The sequence below is a fragment of the Lepidochelys olivacea genome (genome assembly GCF_965140295.1).
Source record: "Lepidochelys olivacea isolate rLepOli2 genome assembly, chromosome: 2".
Classification (NCBI taxonomy): domain Eukaryota; kingdom Metazoa; phylum Chordata; order Testudines; family Cheloniidae; genus Lepidochelys; species Lepidochelys olivacea.
The window spans coordinates 209,789,978-209,803,709 of NC_140412.1; the positions used below are offsets into that span (position 1 = coordinate 209,789,978).

A 13,732-nucleotide genomic window follows, 5' to 3' on the forward strand; every position below is an offset into this window, starting at 1 on the left:
GAAAACCCTCTCTCCCTCGCCGCGCTGCCATGTTCCCCCGCAGGTATGGGGCTCGGGGCGGGCCTGCGTGCGAGCGGCTCACACACGGGGCGGCTCGACCCCCGGAGGCAAAGCAGCCTCCTCACAGCGCCGAGGCCAGCTGGCCCCACTCGTTGCAGCCTCCCGCCGGCTGCGCCCGGCGGGGGAGAGGAGCGGGGCGGAGAGGTCTCCACCGAGACACCAGAATAGCAACAGGACCCCCTCCCCCGCGGCCTGAAGGGGAACCCCGTCAAACATCCCGCACCGACCCCACCGCGTGAGGGGGGCACTCACCGGCTGGCCCCGGCTCTTCCTCAGCGGGCACAGCTCAGCCCCATCTACAAACTCGGGCTCGGCCAGTCGGGTGAGGGGGAGTGCCCGGAAAGCCGGGCCGCCTCCTGCCGTTGCCCGCCAGCCGCCCCAACTCGTGCTCCAGCACGAGCGCTCCTTCCTCCCTCACAGCGCGCGCGGCCGCAGCCACTATGGCGCGTGAGCGCTAGCGGGGGCAGCGGTTGCGCTTCTGCCGAGCGCCCAACAGTTGCTCTAGCCAGAGAGCGCGAGCGCGAGCGCGCCCCCCCGCGGCTCCTTTCCGCGGGCCCCGCCCCTTTAACTCTTCGCAGCCCACGTGGCTCGGCCGACGTTTGGGAGCTTGCGCGCGCGGGCCGCCTCCTCTTCTTAGGGCGGCTCACGGGCCTGGTGGCCTCGCAGGAGGGAGCCGGGATCTAGTTGAGGGAGCGTCCCATGTATTAGGGCTGCAGGCCTTGGCCCCTTAAGGGAACGACAAATGGTGCGTTATGTTCATTGGCTGCAGCTGATGTTTGGCCCGACTATGGGCGGCTTCGTTCTGGAGCCGGGTGTCAGCGGGGTCACGCCCTTAATTAGGCTGTAAAAAAACAAACAAACAAAAAAACCTGCTGTGAATCGTGCCCTGCACACAGTGGGCTGGTGTGCACAGCCCATTTCCTGGATCCGAATAAGGGTGTGTGTGCACAGCCCATTAACCCCCCACTGGCTCTGCGCCTGGCTCGCTAACAGCAGGTTTGGGACTCCACTGTAATCCCCTTGGAATCAGTAGGGGTTACACCAGGGATTAATTTGGCCCGATGGGTGGGGATCAAACGTGTTTAGGGACCCAGATTTAGGGTTAACACACTCTTCTCTGGTTGGTGTCTCCCATTGGCTAGTTTGGCAGCTCCTTGCCTAGTATGCTTGATTTTGTGGGTCCCATTCTAAGGCATGGATCTTTCCCCATTCATTTTATAGGGAGCCTAGATGGCTAATGCAGGCTTTGTGAAGTACTGTGTGTTCCTCAGATTTTCTAGGTGCTTAAACGTTAGGCTCTGCGATGCTGAGCCCTGCAATGCCTAAGTCCCTTTGTGGATCCCACTCAATGTGCTTAGCCAGCCAGTGAGAGAGACTGGCAAATGGAAAGAATGGAAAATTGAAAATCTAATTTTCCTTTCAGCGTTTACTCGTTGTTTGCTTTTTGCATTTTACTCCATTTGAACAATGACAATAGACTAATGATATCACTGTGCCACAGAAACTTTCACGTTTAGGTTCTCATGGCTTGGGCCAACCTAATGCTGCAGTATCTGAGTTGCAAAGGCTGGGCCAATTTATATCCTTAGATTAGATATGCACGCAAAACTCCCATTGAAGCCAGTAGGAGTCATGTGCATGTAAAAGGAAAGAATTAGCCCCAATGCAGGAAAATATTTAAATCTAAAAAACAACCAAAAAAAAAAATACTACTACCTGTTTTCATTCAAACTTTAAAAAAAAAAAACTGTTAGTCTGTAAACCCATTTTTAAATTGAACATACATTTTGGACTTAATCTATCTGATTACTTTAAGAAAACCAGATAGAGTGATGAACACATGATCACTCTGTGTAGTGGCTCAATGCAATTCACACTGGCTCTTGCAATGGAAGTAGTAAAGGGGAGGAGAAATAAGGGCTTACACAGTCAGAGCAATTTGGGGTAGAGTTCATTTGGAAAAAAAAAATTGGCTAGGTATTGATTTTCATTTAACAGATTGGGGTTGTGCTCTACCACTAGATAACGAACAAGCTGACTTTTTTGCAGCCAGAAGAGTCAAAGGAAGCAGTGTATATAGTGAACTCAGTAAAAGAAACTGTGAAGTAGCAGCTAGCATGTTAAAAATCTTTTTCACATTAACAAGTTAGTACACATAGTAAATATGATCTTGCCATTGTATGTGCAAGATCTTAGTTTAGGAGGCCAGGCTGTAAAAATTCCTCCTATAATTATTTACTATTTGAATTATAGTTGTAACCAAAGACTCCAATCAGAAGTGGGTCACTGTATTGGGAGCTGTACAAACTCGTGGGATGATGTTGTCCCTGCCTCCAAAGAGCTTACAATCCTCTCAGTTTCTCAGCAACGAAGAGTGGGAGCATGAATGGGGCTTAAAGACACCTTTATCCCCTCTTTCCCCCCCCTCCATCTTGCACTGAGTACCATTGGACTAGACTGGAGATTACAGCCATAAAAAGTTGTGGACTCAGTCCTCTGTGTTATGAGGAAATGGGCCTCATTTGGGTGGAATCATCTCTTTATTATGTCCAGTGCTCAGATACTCAGTACCCTTCTAAACATAATGAAAGAGAACAGGGTTTCTAGTTTTGTGGTAATTCTCTGTTAGTGTTACTAGTATAATGGTATATTTCTGTCTCTTCCCTTACCTAATACCCTTGGCATTGAGATAACAGAGGGAAAGGCATATATCCCCTTTATCCACCTATTATTGGAGCAGTGCTTCCGTTGGTAGTATCTTTGGGGCACATTCTGTTCTGCTCCATGTAATTCCACCAGAGTCTGAATAATTGTTATAACTACTGATTTAGCTGTGAGATCCAGCTTTGGAAGATCCTGTCTTTTTGACAAAGTGTTCCCTGTGTATAATCCAGTTGTTGTGAAGCAGTGTGGTCAAATTGTTAAAGTGGGGGACTAGGCATCAGTATACTCTTTGGCTATGTTCCCATCTGTTCACTGACTCACTGTGCAACCAGTGTAAATCCTGTAATTTCTGTGCTTCTGTTTACATTTCTGTAGTATGGATATAATAATGCACACCTCGCAAGAGCTTTGTGAAGGTAAATTATTGAAGTACATTGAGATTTGTTTATGAAATACGGTTGTTATTACTTCTTAGATGAGTTCTAGTCTACTATCATGTTGGGCAGCCCATGGAATATGCTCCACTTGTCACATGATATTATACTGTAGTCAATACACCCACAATTACTTTGCCATATTTGCCAACATCTGGGTATTGGCTCCCTAGTTTATTTATTCTGCTGACATACTGCACAAGGCAATCATAATGAACCTTATTGATCTCTTTTTATGAGGTTCTTTATAGCAAAGGATCTAGCTAGGAGTTTGAGGCAGATAATATGAAGTGGTGTCTCATGAAATATCCTCCAAATTGATAATAAAAAAAGGTCCAGTGAAGTGCTATGAAGGTGTTAAGCAACATGAGTGTAATCTGCATTTGGTGAGAAATTGCACAATTTTAGGAGTTTTTAGCTGGAAAGAAAAATAAGTCAAAGGAGTCATTAACATTATTAAGGATAAAGTAAATATTGACCAAATTTCTCCTTTTATCTGACCCAAAATGGGATAATTAGGGGAACATTCAGTTATATTAAAAGGCAGAATGTTTTGAACAAATAAAAGAGAATATTTCTTTATAAAATATAAAGTCTGTTTATTTAGGCTCTTTCACATATTCCATCAATGTGGTATTTTTACATGTGGAATTCAACTCCACAGGAGGAGGTAATCAAGACAAATATTGTGGCTAGATTTTTTAAAGGGTTGGATAATTTCATGACTGCTTACAATATTGGTAACTGGGCAAGCTGCTAATCAAATCTCATGCTTCAGAACACTAATTCCCTGTGGGATCAAGAAAGGTTCTTTCGCCTATATACAATATTGCACAATTAGCTAGCCTTGTTATTGGGATAGAGTAGAGGGGAAAAATGCCTTCTTCTAAAGCAACAAGTATTGCTACTCTTGGCAGTAGGATGCCATACTTGTTGGACTAGATGGGACAGCAGGCCAGATAGACAAAAGATCAATGATCTTTTGTGCCTGTTCTGTTATTCCTCCCTGGATCATCTGTTAGGTCCAGTACTTTAAGGATATAATAACCAAGATTTTTTAAAATTACTTTCCTCTCTGGGCATTACTGCTTTCAGACATCAATGTTGCCAAATATCTGTCAGAAACCTTCCCCAGTAGGGCTGGGCAGGCCAGCCAACTCAAAAATAGCAGGCATTGATTGGACTCAAGAATGGCAATGATTAAGAGTTTGCAGGTGGCTTTTCCTCAACTTTTGCAATATATATTATCATCTGTTTAGGTCAGTATTGGTATAGAATCTGCCAAAAACTGCTTCCCTGTGGTGGCTCAAGCAGAAACTCCTAGTTCCAAAATGATGATCAGCTGTTTTAGCTAGAAGCTAACGTGACATGTGTTTGGAATATTTAGCTGTAGAAGTACTGTTCATTTTCTTTAATTGCATGAACATATTGTTGTAGGTGTTCTGTCTGTATACTTGGATTTTATTTTCCTTCAATGCATGCAGCAGGGAGACGATGTTATTTCTAAGTGAAAATATTTTGCTATTTCTTTGTGCAAGAATGATATTCTCTACGTGAATGTGGCAGTCCTTTACTATTTTGTATTAGATGTGGAAGGATTAGAATTAAAGCACTGAGTGTCTTGGAAGTCCACATTCCAGAAGGAACTTCATCTCCACAAGCTATACCTTACACAGTGTAACTGGGAAGTGCTCATCCTTGATCTCTACCCCCAAATATATTAATTTTAAACATATAAATTATTCTCTAATGTATAACTCTGCTCCTCTGTGCACAGCCCACATACATTCTCAGCTCACACAGTTTAGAATAAAAAACTAACCCCTTTCTTGGGGTTGGCTTTATTGACAAAGAGATTAGCATGAGATGACATGACATAAAATTAATCTCAAGCTTTATCCCTAGATGTGGATGCTTCAGGGATTCATACCTGAGGATTACACAGTCAACATCCTAGATTCTCTCTTTATAGACAGCCATTCTCACCTTATACCCATGTAGGACATTAAACCACCTGCCTCAGCAAACCCCCTTAAGCCTCCCAAAAGGATCAACATCTAATAAGAGAGTGGGGTATTTCAGGCAAATATTGCCAGCCTGTTACACACATATTCGGTCTAATTAGATGAAAGGCACTGAAGTTGTGTTTAAAAGGAAGGGATATAGTTAAGTATGCCATATGCTATGATGAATATTCTTCTTTCCCGTCTTTCACCTTTCCCCAAGATATGTGCATGTTTTAGCACGGAACAAAGAATATCCACAGAAAAGCATAACCATAAAAAATTCTTTACATGCTATTCCATTCGGTCTTGGATCCTGTCAGAGGGAATCACCCCTCTCTGTCCTTCTCTGATAATTGTGCAGCGGATAACAAACTATCTGATTACTTGTAACTTGCAACTGATGAAGTGTTGTCCATACCTTATAAAAAAACTAGATGAAAAAAAAGCACAGAAAATAAATAATGGGTGCTTTGAAAGAAAAAGTGAACATTTTTAAAAATGGCTAAATTGTAGAAAATTAGTTTAATGGAAAACAGAAACTAAAAAAGAATGAGGAAAAAATAGTCAGATAAAGGACCCCCCCAAAAAAGGTGAAATATGAAAATGAGTGAAGAACAAAGGGAAGGGAAACATGGTAAATTAACCTTGACAAATAATTTTTATAATACTATCTTCAATTTTATAGCACTTTTCATCTAAAAAAACAGGGATAATTTCACTTCCAACCTGAAGTATAACAACCCCAGGAAGAAAGCTTGGCAGTTGCCTAATAGGACACAGCAACACTTCAGAACAGTTCAAGAAAGGAAGTGAAGAAGAATATGATGTTTAATTGAACCTGCAGAGAGAATTTAGGTACGTAGAATGTAATCATCCAAATTGGAATTTGGACAGGACCCCAAAATTCACTCCTGAACTCTTACAAAACTGCCATCTGTTCTCTAACCATGAGCGATGAGGGCCATTTACTTCTCATTCAGTTGTCAATTTAAGCCAAAGACCTTCATGTGGTGATTTGGCATTATCACATTGGGCTTTAGGATCCGATGGGTTCTTAAATGAAAATTTTGTAGGGGGCAATGCACAACAAACAATCTATTTATCAAAAGTGTTTAAGGCATTACATATCAAGGCAATTGATTGTTTTAGGCTTGAAGTAACTGTGGTGCCATAAAAAAGATTAGTCATCTGCTGTCCACCAATTGTTGACCTGTCATCCCAAAGCCTCTGCTCATATACATTCCTGTCACTTTCCATCTGCATTGTCTCTATTCAAATCATGAAATACTATAAAAATGCTCCCCATAATCAACTTTTTAGGTTCAAGATAAAAATTAGAGGAATGAACAGGTTGGATTATGAACAGGAGGCTGCCAGGCAACTCCCCAGCACGACATTCTACAGGTCACTATCCTCTGACCCCACTGAGGAGTACCAAAAGAAAGTACACCATCTGCTCAAGAAACTCCGTGCTACAGCACAGGAACAAATCTACACAGACACACCCCCAGAGCCCCGACCAGGGGTATTCTATTTGCTACCCAAGATCCATAAACCTGGAAACCCTGGACACCCAATCATCGGCACTCTTACAGCAGGATTATCTGGCTATTTGGACTCTCTCCTCAGACCCTACGCTACCAGCACTCCTAGCTATCTTCAAGACACCACAGACTTTCTGAGGAAACTACAATGCATTGGTGATCTTCCTGAAAACACTATCCTGGCCACCATGGATGTAGAAGCTCTTTATACCAATATTCCACATGAGGATGGACTACAAGCTGTCAAGAACAGTATCCATGATGAGGCCACAGCACACCTGGTGGCTGAGCTTTGTGACTTTGTCCTCACCCACAACTATTTTAGATTTTGGGACAACTTATACCTTCAAGTCAGTGACACTGTTATAGGTACCCGCATGGCCCCACAGTATGCCAACATCTTTGTGGCTGACTTAGAGAAACGCTGCCTCAGCTCTCTTCCCCTAGCGCCTCTCCTCTACTTGCACTACATTGATGACATCTTCATCACATGGACCCAGGGGAAGGAGGCCCTTGAAGAATTTCACCTGGATTTCAACAATTTCCACCCCACCATCAATCTCAGCCTGGACCAGTCCACACAAGAGATCCACTTCCTGGACACTACAGTGCAAATAAGTGTTGGTCACATAAACACCACCCTATACTGGAAACCTACAGACCGCTATACTTACCTACATGCCTCCAGCTTCCATCCAGGACACATCACATGATCCATTGTCTACAGCCAAGCCCTAAGATACAACCAAATTTGCTCCAATCCCTCAGACAGAGACAAACACCTACAAAATCTTTATCAAGCATTCTTAAAACTACAATACCCACCTTGGAAAATGAGGAAACAGATTGACAGAGTGAGACGGGTACCCAGAAATCACCTACTACAGGACAGGCCCCACAAGGAAAATAACAAAACACCACTGGCCATCACATACAGCCGCCAGCTAAAACCTCTCCAGCACATTATCAACGATCTACAACCTATCCTGGAAAACGATCCCTCACTCTCACAGACCTTGGGAGACAGGCCAGTCCTTCCTTACAGACAGCCCCCCAACCTGAAGCAAATACTCACCAGCAACTACACACCACACCACAGAAACACTAACCCAGGAACCAATCCCTGTAGCAAACCTCGTTGCCTACTCTGTCCCCATATCTACTCTAGTGACACCATCAGAGGACCCAACCACATCAGCCACACCATCAGAGGCTCATTCACTTGCATGTCTACTAATGTTATATATGCCATCATGTGCCAGCAATGCCCCTCTGCCATGTACATTGGCCAAACTGGACAATCCTTACGTAAAAGAATAAATGGACACAAATCAGACATCAGGAATGGTAACACACAAAAGTCAGTGGGAGAACACTTCAGTCTTCCTGGACATTCGATAACAGATTTGAAAGTAGCTATACTTGAACAAAAAAACTTCAGAAACAGACTTCAAAGAGAAACAGCAGAACTAAAATACATTTGCAAATTTAACACCATTAATTTGGGCTTGAATAGGGACTGGGAGTGGCTGGCTCATTACAGAAGCAGCTTTGCCTCTCCTGGAATTGACACCTCCTCATCTGTCGTTGGGAGTGGACTACATCCACCCTGATCGAATTGGCTCTGTCAGCACTGGTTCTCCACTTGTGAGGTAACTCCCTTCTCTTCATGTGTCAGTATATTTATGTCTGCATCTGTAACTTTCACTCCATGCATCTGAAGAAGTGAGGTTTTTACCCACGAAAGCTTATGCTCAAATAAATCTGTTAGTCTTTAAGGTGTCACCAGACTTCTTGTTGTTTTTGTGGACACAGACTAACACGGCTACCCCCTGATGCTAGAAAATTAGGGGAATTCTAAAAACTGTTGTATCTTCTCAGTAGCTATAAATTTGTTTTTATTACCATATGTGATTCAAACTAGCCTATGGAGAGTGTATAAATTCAATGACATTCTTCCTCAGGAGTGGCAAGATGAGCTCCAGAAGATTTTCTAACTGAAAATATTGTGTGTATGCCCCTAGAAGTACTTGAATATGTCATTTAATGCATATGACTCATTCATTTAGTTTAGATTAAAATTTTCCTGTCTCATACAAATCTGGTATTATCCCAGTGTTACTTCTTGAACATCATTAACATGAAATTTGTTGGATCATGAAACTGAGGAAATGGGTAGTGTTTAGAGGCGGGAACAGGAAGTCCGGGTTCTTGGATCCTATTCATAATTCTTCCACGGATTCTGTGTGAGTATACAAGTCACTAAGCTCTCCAGTTAACTGCCTCAGTTGATTCATTTGCAAAATGGTCTACAATTACACTACCCTGTATCTATCTCATAAGATTGTTAGGCAGCATAATTGATGTTTATAAAGGGTTCTGTGATCCTGGGATGAATGTAATAGTATCATTTATGTTAAAGAAATCAGCCTGGATTCATTTTATTCAGGTTCTTGTACTGCACCATTCACTGTGATGTCCAAATACCTTCCAATGTTAAAAATAAACAAGGTGACTAATGTTGATCATGTGTTCTCTCTGCATTTCTCCCTTACAGAGGCAATGGTATATAATGGGGTATTGAATTAATTAATTTAAATATAAGCAATATGCTCTGTGTTGCTATGCAGGAAAGCTTGGTAAAAGGGGAAGGATAGTCCAGTGGTTAGGAATTAGGAGATCTAGGTTCAAGTTCCTGCTCTGCCACAGACTTTCTACGTGACCTTGCATGGGTCACTTAACCTCTGTGCCTCAGTTCCCCAGCTGTAAAATGGGAATAATAGCACTTCCCTACTTCACAGAGGTATTGTGAGTATAAACACTTTACAGATTGTGAGGTGCTCGGAAACTATGATGAGGGATGCCATACAAGTACTTTAGATAGATAAAAGAAGGGGGATTTACATTTGGACCACAAAGAAATGAGGTTTGTGTTTACTTTTAGGATCTAATTCACCATTACCCTGCACTATATGTAGTCATTTACAGCACTGCAGTAAGTACCAAGTGAGAATGGTACCAGAGCAGAACGGTAGTGTTTTAAGCCAAATTTGCACTGGTGTAAATAGTTACAAAAAGTGTAGGACAATGGTGAATAAGGCTTTCTGGTCCAGCAGTAGTGAATTTCACAGTTGTGGGGTAGGTCCTGAGAAAGCCCTGTCTCCAGCCCATACAAACTTCACCCTGGAGGTTGATAGTTCCATTGTTCCAGAGGGGCAGAATTGTCAAGGGCTATCCACGTCATCATAGAAGCTTTGGTATCTATTTTTTGTTGTGTTCCTTCTTTGGGCTCTTGTTGCATATTTTGCAATCTTTTTCGGCCTCAATGAGGTGGAGATCTCTGTGGTACTCAAATCTGAATATAATCACTTCCAACGAGTGCAGCAACTCCTTTCTTTCAGCAACATTTCCTCAGTTCCGACAAATAACAGCTCACTAAAAATATTAATGAATACAAAGATCCTGATTCTCATTTGCACTAAGGTCTCTTTTATACTCTCAGAATGTTGTATAGGGCCTTTAGTGTAAATAAGAATCAAGCCCCCAGAAGCCTTTTTTCATATTCAGTAGAATCAGAGCACAAAGGCAAAGACTTTAAATTAAAAAAAAAAAAAACTTGGGGAAGTCAAATCATTTGTGGATCTCAGCACATTAGAAAAGCTACAGTTTGGTGGCCAACGTGAATGGACTTAGTTCACTTCCTAATAGATTGGTGTCCACATTACAAAAACAACAACACAAAACCATCACAAGCTAAAGTAAAACTAATAAGGATTAGGAATCATCATGTTTCGGGGCAAAAAGTTAATCATCAGCTGTGGTCAGGAAGAAATATACACCCCCGTTACATAATAATGCACAATATTAGTATCCTCAGGAGTGCATACCCCTCTTCACTCTGCTGCAAATACATGTGCCTGCAAAAGGCAGCTCCTTTCCAGATCTGCTTGACCTGCCTCAAATCTTCTCAAGTCATAGTATATTGTTCTGCATCCCTACAGCTCCCTGGGATGCCAGGGAAAGAATTAAGCGCCTAATGAAAATCTTATAGAAGATGATGATCTTCAGTAGCAAGCGTTGCTGTCTGTTCCCTGTTGTCTGCCCTGGCAAATTAATTTAAAGGGAACCACAAGCAGATCTGGCAAGAATGACAGCAGTGTCAGAGGAGATTTTCTGCCTGAATGAAGAAAGAAAGAAAAGAAAATCAGGGGAGGCAAAATACGAAGCAATTTTCAAAGCTAAACACTTTAGAGAGGAAATAAAAGAAAGGCTTAGGATAGGTATTTTACTGTATCTGACTTTCACATATTTAAAAAGTGTTCATTTTAATTACAATCACATTTAAGGACCAAATTCTCACTTCAGTTAGGCATGACATCATTGGGGGCTGCAAGTGTATATCCAGTGAAAAAATCTGGCTCAACTCTGCATACTTTTCCTACTTACTTTTCTCTTAAATTTCCATATACTTTTTTAAGGGTCAGAACCTGTGGATTTAGGATGCAGGCCAGTTTGTCCTAAATGTACTTTAGAACAGAGGTTTGAGGGTTTTTAGGCAAGTTTTCAGAGAACCAAATTAATTTTGCAAACACAGTTGTAGATGCAAGTTGTAAAATACAGAAATCTAACTACCTGGATTACCCAATCGAGTTAGCTTGGTGTATAAACCCTACTGTTTTTTCCTACAGTTAGTTTCAGGCATGAAATTAGAGGCCAGTTGTGAAGACTTGGCTAATAAGGACCAATTTTGCCCTTACATACACAGGTATAACTCCCATTACAGCATCAATCTCATTATGAGGTGTACCCATGAAAGCCAAGGTGGAGTTGGATTCTCTCATCCCTTTGTGCCAACTATTCTCATGCAAGTGGGCTGCAAAGCAGCTGCATGAATCCATGGGGAATACCCACAGTGCCAGGAACCTTCTGTGGGAGCCACAGAACAAGCTATGCATACCTTTTCCCTAACAGGAAGCCATGGCACAAGGAGCTTTTCAGGGCATTCTTATGCCCTAGTTATTCTCCACGGCTGCAGTGGCCTATAGGTACCATTGCAGTAGGAGCAAAAGTTAGGGCAGCTGTAGCCTGCACTGAGGGTCTAATTGATCATTTGGCAGTCCTCTGAATAGGAGAGGTGAAAGCCCTCCAGTCCTTTGCAAGTGCTGACACAGGGTTGAATTCCCTTGTTAATGTTTATATCCCACAGTTATGAAATCTATTACCTTTTCACATTCAGAGACTAATCTGAGTTTTTAAATCAAAACTGAACAGAGTATGTCTGATGCTTTATATTGCATTGAGTTTAGGAAACCCTGGGATTATTTACCTTAAAAAATACATATTAATTTATAGTCAAAACAGCCCTGTTTTAGTGTTTTATAATATTATCTCCCCTTTCTCCACCCTTTTGTCTGTCTTGTCTATTTAGATTGTAAGCTCTTCAGGGCAAGGGCTGTCTACAGCTGTGTATTGGGACAGTGCCTAGCATGATGGGGCCCTGTCTTTGGTCAGTTCCTAGGCACTATCATAAAAATAATAGAATGTAATATTATTTTGAATGATTTTTTCCTTGTTTTTTTAGTCATGTCACCTAAATGCTCACTTTGGTTCCCCCTTCTTCTTTTCAGACTTCCTGCTCTGACTCCAGGCTTCAGCAGATTTCTACCTGGCATCAGTGCTTGTGTGGTTTCAAAAGCACTTCACCCACCACAGTGCTTCTTTTCAACATTTGGTTGTTTTTTTTAATTAATAAAAGTCAAATTGTGAGGGGTCTTTAAAGCTCAGGGTTTTTTTAAAAAATAAAAAGTTAAAAGCTGTAAAGTCAGGAGGGATAGTTTCTGAAAGTCACAGTTGAGCTAGTGCCATCAAAGGAATAGAAAGATCATTTTTTCAGCAGAGACTGTCAGTGGCTTTTAATGCTCCCTCATCTATGGCTGCGTCAAGATTGATTTTCATTTCTCGTTAGAGAAAAAAATCTAGAGAATCAAACGCTTTTCACTAAAATGTGAAAGTTAAAAGCAGCAGTGTCCTGGGTACAGAACTGTTCAAAGCTGTGCTGGGTAATATTGGTAACTATTTGCCATGTAATTGTGTATCAGCATTCAACCTAAAGGATCCTAAAACACTTTATAAACTGATACACATGTTGTATAAAGGCATTATTTCATTTTACCACAGAATACAGTAACCTGCAGGGGAGATGCAGCAGCAGTGAGCAGCTGTTCTACACAATACTTTAGGACAGGGTGTGAAGAAGAATACCCTAATTCAAATGAAACTACAAGTTGATTTTAGGAAGGAGGTAAGTAATTTGGCTGGGTCACTCAGGGGTTAACATTTCTACTCTTACAAATACTGCTATCTGTTTTTAATCACTGCAAGTACTCAGGTTCCTTATTTTACATCTTAGGCAGATGACAGAGGACCAGATCCTCAACTGTGGCCAAAGAAAGCACAGCAGAACTTGTGTGTGTGTGTGGAGGGGTGACCTTAAGGCACTTTCATAGTCCTCTAATCATTGTCCAGCTGTGCGCTGGAATATGTTAGAACCTGAATGCAACTGGGGATTACCATGGTGCAGGGAATCCCCAGCCATGACCACTGTTTTATGGTCCCACCTTTTACTGTGGGAGGAGAGTGCTGCAGGAGCCGTTACACCAGCTATGCAACCCAATGGATCACCCATGCTGGAGTGATCCTCCTGTAACCATCTACAGTCAAGGTTTGTAGAAATTTTGGTGGTGCCCAGAACCCGCCCCTGCCCAAACTCCGCCCCCCACAAACTCCGCCCCCCACCTGCCAAGGCTCTGGGAGGGAGTTTGGGTGGGGGAAGAGGTCTGGGGTGCAGGCCCTAGGCTGGGGCAGGGGATTGGGGTACAGGGTGCAGGCTCTGGGAGGGAGTTTGGGGATGGGAGGGGGTGCAGGGGTGAGGGCTGTGGCTGCAGATGAGGGGTTTGGGATATGGGAGGGGCTCAGGGCAAGAGTAGGGGTGTAGGTGGTGAGGGCTCTGTCTGGGGCTGTGGGG

The 13,732-nt window shown here is 42.5% G+C and overlaps 1 protein-coding gene and 1 long non-coding RNA gene across 2 annotated transcripts in view; both read right to left on the reverse strand.

Moving 5' to 3' along the window:
* PALS2 (protein associated with LIN7 2, MAGUK p55 family member) overlaps positions 1-542 on the reverse strand; it is a 137,489-nt gene extending 136,947 nt beyond the window's left edge. Inside the window, exon 1 of the mRNA XM_084618346.1 lies at positions 313-542. The gene's annotated coding sequence lies outside the window, so the exon portion shown is untranslated. The remainder of the gene's footprint in view (positions 1-312) is intronic.
* A 254-nt stretch (positions 543-796) lies between these two features.
* Positions 797-13,732, reverse strand: part of LOC311516729 — a 66,941-nt gene continuing 54,005 nt past the window's right edge. The window contains exon 3 of the long non-coding RNA XR_014710496.1: positions 797-901. This is a non-coding gene — a long non-coding RNA (uncharacterized lncRNA). The remainder of the gene's footprint in view (positions 902-13,732) is intronic.